A 7,231-nucleotide genomic window follows, 5' to 3' on the forward strand; every position below is an offset into this window, starting at 1 on the left:
CTGAGCACTGAAATGAGGCCTCTTTTCGTCCATTCTTACTCCAGGTGCCTAATCCTTGTCGCTAAGCATCCAGTTGCTCAGAGTTCTAAAATTGTACAAAGCAGGACCAAGGCATTAGGTTTCAGTCACAGCCAAACAAGTGTGGACAGTGAGTAATGTCTGAAGATTCCGTAGCTTGATGACAGCTACTTTTGTCCTGCTGTCTGAACTTCATTGTCAATTCTCGAACAGGCCACACTCTCATGATAGGGGCCTTTCATATACTGTTCCTTCTACCTTGAATTCCCTTCTCTACTTTGATAATTCCTATTCTTCAGGTTTCAGGTGAAACACAGCTTTGTTTAGAAAGCTTTCCTATCCTCCCAGCCTATGTTAGCTCAGCCTATTGTGTAATTTCTTAGTAACCTATACTTCTTTGTAGTCTTCATCATACTGGTAATTATTTGTATTATGTCTGAGTTCCATGCATGAGGGCAGGATCTTGGTCTGTCCTGTCCACCACTGTTTCCCAAGAGCCTAGCATAGGGTCTGTCTGGCACATTTGTGTTCATTAAAGAAAAAAATAAATTAACCCTGTCTTCTCATGGAAGAATGAAGATAATGATATACCCTTACTTGTATTAACAGGCATGTGTGGCTGAAGGAAGTAGGGCAGACACTCCCTTTAATCTGTAGGCATTAGTTGATACTCCAAAGAAATATGCAAATGAACAGGGTGGAGGGGCTGAGTGCGACTGCTCACATTTGCATTGTATGCATGTGAGAGTAAACAGTAAATCAACAGCAGATCTAGGTTGGATATAAGGCAGCGTTTTCTGGTGTGATATTAAGGATTGTGAAAAATGGGTCGGATAACAGAGGAAGGTTGTGGAAACACCTTCCCTAGCGGCTTCAGAAAACAGGCCAGAGTTCCATTTTAGCCGGTTATTTTAGGCCTACTCCAGGCAGCAGGGTAGACTAGACATCCTCTTAGGGTCCAATCGTTCTGTTCCTCTGACCCATAATAAATAAAGCTATAGATGCCATTGTTGCCAATACATACACAAATGCAAAATGCTTCTACATAGTCTTGTGGCTGTAAATGTTGCTAGTTCATTTTCTACTTAGCGTTCTGAATCCACCTTTTGTTTAGAAAATTACCTCGGTCTTGAAGCACGGCAATCTCTTTCTCTAAAAGGTTTATTCTATATTTCAAAGCCAGAACTGCAATGCATACCAATTTAACATTTGTATTGACACTTACTTTAAAATGTGGAGAATACAAGCTAGGAAAAAGGATTTAAAAAATAGCCTGCTAGTCCGACTAAGTTCCAGCATACAAACAGAGTGATCTGGACATGTTGTGTGTCATAATCCCAGTGAGAAGGCTGGGACAAATTTTCTTTCTCTGCCTTTAAAGTGAAGGAAGGGAATGGTCTTGAATATGCAAATTAATCTAATTTAATTAACTTTTACGACCACAGCTCCTTTGAGATAACCATGGGAGCCAATTCAATTCCATTAAAATTCAGCCATTTCCCTAAAGCCTCAATGAGACACCCTTGTCTTTTCCAAGAAAAAAACAAAAACAAAAACAAAATGTGAAAAGATCTAATCAGAAACAATGGAAAAGAGGAAGTTATCTGCTGCAGTTCTGCTATTTGGTCTCACCAGAAGCTGCTCACACAGTGATTTACTTCTGTTTGTCACCTCTGAGTCTGGCGCTGCCAGCAGCGGAGCGAAATCATTCCAGGTCAGTCATGTAACTGCTGACCCAGAGTTTATCCTAAACTGGGGCTATGAAAGGTAAAGGTAATGTATTTCATGCTTCTGAGCAAAAACTCAAGCCTCGTGAGGCTGAGGGAAGAATTGCCTTGACCTCAGGCCAGAGATGAAGACCAATTTATGCCACTTCTTCCTTTGCCGCCCAGTTTTGTAATATTCTTTCCTTGTCCTCCCCCTGATTACAAATATAATACATATTTATTGGCCAGGTACAGTGGCTCATGTCTGTAATCCCGGCATTTTGGGAGGCCAAGGCGGGCAGATTGCCTGAGGCCAGGAGTTCGAGACCAGCCTGACAAACATGGTGAAACCCCGTATTTACTAAAAATACAAAAATTGGCTGGATCTGATGGTGCACCTGTAATCCCAGCTACTTGGGAGGCTGAGGCAGGAGAATCACTCGCACACGGGAGGTGGAGGCTGCAGTGAGCCAAGATCGTGCCACTGCAGTCCAGCCTGGGCAACACAGCAAGACTCTGTCTAAAAAACAAAAAACCCTCCATATTTATTGTGAAAAATAAAAAAGAAAACAGAATGACTAAAAGAAGCTGCTCAGGTCTTGGAAGAGTTTGGAAGCCTCTTTCCCAATTTTGTTTCCTTCTTTTCCCCTTAATAAGCAGACTTTTAGAGGACTTTGTGAGTGGTGGTGGTGGTGGTGGTGGTGGTGGAAGAGGGGGGTGCTAAGGTTGTGAAGTGGGGATGTTACATTCAAGTTCTTTCTCTTCCTTTTTTTTTTCCTTAAAAAATTTTTTTATTGTGGTAAAATACTCATAACATTTACCATTGTAATCATTTTTAAGTGTGCAGTTCTGCGGCATTAATTACATTTACATTGCTGTTACCCATTGCTGTCATCCCCCTCCAGAAATTTTTCATTTTTCCCAAATGAAACTCTGTGCTCATTAACAATAACTGTCCAGCTCTTGGCTACCACCATTCTACTTTCTGTCTCTATGAATTTGACTATTCCAGGTACCTCATATCAGTGGAATCATACAGTATCTTTTTGTGATTTTCTTATTTCCCTTAGCTTAATGTCCTCCAGTTTCATCCATGTTGTAGCATGTATCATGTCAAAATCTCCTTCCTTTTTAAGGCTGAGTAATATTTCATTGTACATATATATCACATTTGCTTTTCCATTCGTCAATTGACACTTGGGTTGCTTCCACCTTTTCGCTGTTGTGAATAGTGCTGCTGTGAACATGGGTATACAAATATCTCCTTGAGACCCTGCTTTCAATTATTTTGAGTATACACTCAGAACCTTCCTTTTCTTTTAAACCTATATCCCACAACACTCACCTCTCTTGTTTCTAACACTATGCAATTACATAGCTGCCCATGGTTTCTAAATCCTGGCCCCTGCCTGAATCATTGTTCATGGTTGAAAAGTATGTGGTGGTTCCACCCATTATCCGATCCACCTGAAAGTGCCTTGAGACACGTTCAGCAATGTGCAATTGGGTTTCTGGGAGCTGTGCTACCTGCTAGTTCTAGAAACATTAAATGTCACATGACTTAAATATTGCAATTAATTTTAGCATGACCAGAGGCAATATTTCTACTTTTTCACATAGGCGAGCTATGTCTAAAACAAATATCTCCTGAAGAGTAGGTCACAGTGCTTTGCATTATGTGATTATATAATTGTGCAGGCTACTAATTGGAATGTAGAGTTACAGTTACTGTAGGGGGTTTTTTAACTGAGTAAATTAAAGAACTCAAAGTGTATATTTCCTTTAGTTAGTTTTTTAAAATAATAAAGTACTTAAATTCTAACAAAAGATACACAATTATAAAATAATTAGAAAGAAAAAAGATGTGATAAACAGACCACTTCTGTGGTTATAAGACGAAGGAGAAAGAAAGGTAATAAAAAACAATTAAAACCAAAGTTATTTTCCCACCTATAATTTTATCTGTCTTTCTTTTCAAGTCCTTTAGCCTCAAAGTTATTCACTCTTCCATGTCCTAGTCCAGGATGAATATTCTGTGCCTGAATTATTGCAATTTCAACCGCCAAAATCTATTGAACACTTAATTCCATGCCAAACACAGCCTACAGCATGTATCAGCTTACTTTAACCCTTATATCAATATTCTGAAGTCGATTTTATCACTCGGGGCAACTGAATATCTAATATTCATTCTCCTCTCTTCTTGCTTGCTGACAGAATGCAATTTTGCTTGGAGTATCAGTGTATTCAACTAAATACTCATGTTCCCAGTCTCCATCACTGCTAAGAGGCTCTGTGATCCAGTTCTAGCAAATGGGATGTAAGCAGAAGTCTGCTGGGGCTTCTGGGAAGCTTTTTGCTTTCCTGATAAAATGAGACACACATAGCTAGATTAAAGCTCTCAACCTGCCCCTGCTTCTTTCTGTTTTAAGTGTATGACCTAAGACAGAAATGTTATGGCTGGAGCTATAGCAGCCACCTTAGAAACACGAGGCAATGAGCCAACCTGCTAAGAAAGGCAGAGTTGAAAGCTAGAGACAACCAGGAATCCTGGTGGCATTGCTGAGCAGTTGAATCATTCCCAGCAACTGCCTACCTCTCTACTTTCAGTTATAGGGGAAAAATAAACTATTTATTTAAGCTATGAGTAGATGGGTGTTTAGTTACTTGCAGCTGTAAGCCTTCCTAATCCCGTGTTTCAGTTAAGGAAATAAAAGGCTAAGTAACTTACTAAAATATATATGATCCTTCAGTGGTGATATGGTGATTTGAACTTATATCATCTGACCTAGAGTCTAAGCTTAGTCTCTTAGACATGGTTCTACATCACATCCCCCTTGTGCTATACTGCAAGGTCTACTTACGAGTTTTTCAGGAAATAAACTTGATCTTGAACCTCCCTCTTCTTCTTCTCACAGATGCAAGTGTGATACATCTAAAGCCAGATCTGACCTTCTCACTTTATTGCTTAAAACCATCAATAATATTTCTTTCTATAGAGCTGGGATGTAACCTCAACTGTCTTGAAAGCCAGGTAGGTAAAATAATTGATAGAGGCAAGTAGATCATGAGAAAATCAATTTTGTTGGTGTATTAGTTATCTACTGCTGTGTAACAAATTGCCCCCAAAACTTAGTGGCTTAAAACAACAGATGCTCATTTCTTATATGGTTTCTGAGGGTCAGGAATCTGGGAGCAGCTTAACCGAGGGGTTCTGGCTCAGGTCTTTCATGAGTTTGCAGTCAAGATGTTGATGGGGGCTTCAATCATCTGAATACTAGAATGGAGCTGGAAGTTCTCCTTCAAAAAGACTCACTCCCATGGCGACTGCTGGAAGCTTCAGTTTGTCACCATGTGGGCCTCTCCTCACCACATGTCAGCTGTTTTCTTCCAGAGCCAAGTAATCTAAGAAAGGCAGAATGACAGCTAGCCTGGGAAATGGAATAACATCACTTCTGTCACATTCCATTGGCCAAACATATCAAACCTGATACAGCATGAGAGGGGACTGTACAAGAATGTGGATACCAGGAAATGAGGATCAGTGGGGACCAGCTTGGAGGCTGACAACAACAGGTAGATATTGGACAAAAGGGTAATATTTGCTATTTAGTTTCAGCCAATTGTTCCACTACGTGGAATACAGGTCTTATGTTATTGGATTTTCCCATTTCTCAAATAAAGTTAGAAATACAAATTTCTGAGTTATATCCCATGATAGTAAATGCTGGCTCAGAATTGCAAAAAATCCTGTGCAGGTCAAATAAAATACAAATGCAGTTCAGATATGGCCTGTGAGTTGCCATTTTGCAACCTCTATGGCCCATGGCTTGGAAAACATATGTAGGTCCAATTCCAATCTGTGATACTGCCTGAAGTGATATTTTCAGTAGGATTTTGAAGACAAGTCCAGGCCTAGGCAGGAATGTACCATGGTAATTTAATAATGTCTTCCATGGATAAAGGAGGGGAGAGTGATGACATATGTGCCTCAGATTGACAGAGACAGCTATATAATTCATTACCCAAACTAGGATACTTTTGAGAGTAAAGGGAGGTGCTATATTAATTACGCTGACATAGTGACCATAAACTAGGACTGACTCAGGCAAACCAAGATGTGTGGTCACCACCTGCACCGCCCTTAGTGAAACCTTCCCACTTCTGAACCCCGCTGCCCACACTCCTGCTGTTCCCCTGCTCATCCTGTCTTCTCTTCCCCACTCATCTGTTTCCTCCTGGACTTCAACTTCTTCAGGTTCCAGTGGAAGTATCACTTTTTTTCCTGTTGTCTTCACCTCCTCCCCTCCTTTTCAGGTGAATCACTCTTTTACCAGAGTTTTGTAGTATTTTATACATATCTTTAATGCAGCGTTTCTGACAGCAACCTATGCACAGGGGCCAGTGATTTAGGATTTATCCACATTTAGGATTCTCAGTACCTATCTCAGCATCTGGCTTAAAGTAGGTGCTTGATGATAATTTATTGGAATTTTATTTTGAATCTCACCTCCCCTCTTTTTCTCTAATGCCCTCTGCAGGAGATGATAATGAATAGTGAAAAATGCCAAGCAGACAATAAGCAGGAGGAACAGAGGAAACCCACAAATTGGATAATTGTTTCTTGAGTAACTGACCATCGATCTAAATAGTGGTTGCAGTAATTTCAAATTCTTCTCTTCCTTTTCACTTCAGGTGAATGAAACCTGTTTTCACCGAGAATGAGCTTCTGTCTTGATAGTAAGAATGGCTACTATCGCCCATAGTGTATAGATTAAATTCTCAGTGTATGTATGTGTTTTATAAAAGCTATCCCCTAGGAAGTTCATAACTGAGCAGTGATAATCAATCTCAGGCATACACAGGACATGTAGGAAGATTTATTCTCTCATGTATGCATCTAACACTTAGTAATACTTGTGCATTGTCTATAAACCTCAGGGGGGAAAATAGAAACTGCTGGATAGCAATGCTCTCTATAAATGCCCATGAGTGAAATTAAACTGGAAGATGTTAAAGGGAAAGCTCCGTGGGACTGAGGTGTGTTTTTGCTGGAGATGGGTAGAGTGAATGGTAGGATGCCATTATAATCCAACACGTTATTATTAATTTTAATCCTAATGTCAGAGAGGTGGGGTGGAGCAAAGGATAATCATGTGCTACCTTTTCTTTGGCAGGCTTCATTTGGTCTCTTTTCGAATCAGAAGACCCAGAAAACTTGGATCCACTTCTGGCTCTCATCCCTCTGGGCAGTGTGATTTGGAGTAAGTCATAACTCTTCTCTGTGCTATCTTCCTGTTTAGGAGGGGGCTACTAATAGCACCAATTTCACAAGGTTATATGAATAAGGTATGTGAAAAGACTTTGTAGATTGGGGTGAAGTCTACAAATGGTAGTTAGGACTATTCTCAGGCTGATATTCAGGCAGCGTGTTGGAGAGAGAGTGGGAGGGAGGAACGGAATGGAGAACCATACTTAAGCCGCCCCCAGGCCTCCTCTGAAACCCT

The 7,231-nt window shown here is 40.4% G+C and overlaps 1 long non-coding RNA gene across 1 annotated transcript; it reads left to right on the top strand.

The window, feature by feature from the left end:
* The first annotated feature begins 5,227 nt into the window (after nt 1-5,227).
* Nucleotides 5,228-6,980, top strand: LOC115837024. Its single transcript, XR_004032107.1, has 3 exons — nt 5,228-5,300; nt 6,266-6,419; nt 6,902-6,980. It is a non-coding gene; the product is annotated as an uncharacterized LOC115837024 (long non-coding RNA).
* The last annotated feature ends 251 nt before the right edge of the window (nt 6,981-7,231 follow it).

Source organism: Nomascus leucogenys, chromosome 10 (genome assembly GCF_006542625.1).
Source record: "Nomascus leucogenys isolate Asia chromosome 10, Asia_NLE_v1, whole genome shotgun sequence".
In the NCBI taxonomy this organism is placed as follows: domain Eukaryota; kingdom Metazoa; phylum Chordata; class Mammalia; order Primates; family Hylobatidae; genus Nomascus; species Nomascus leucogenys.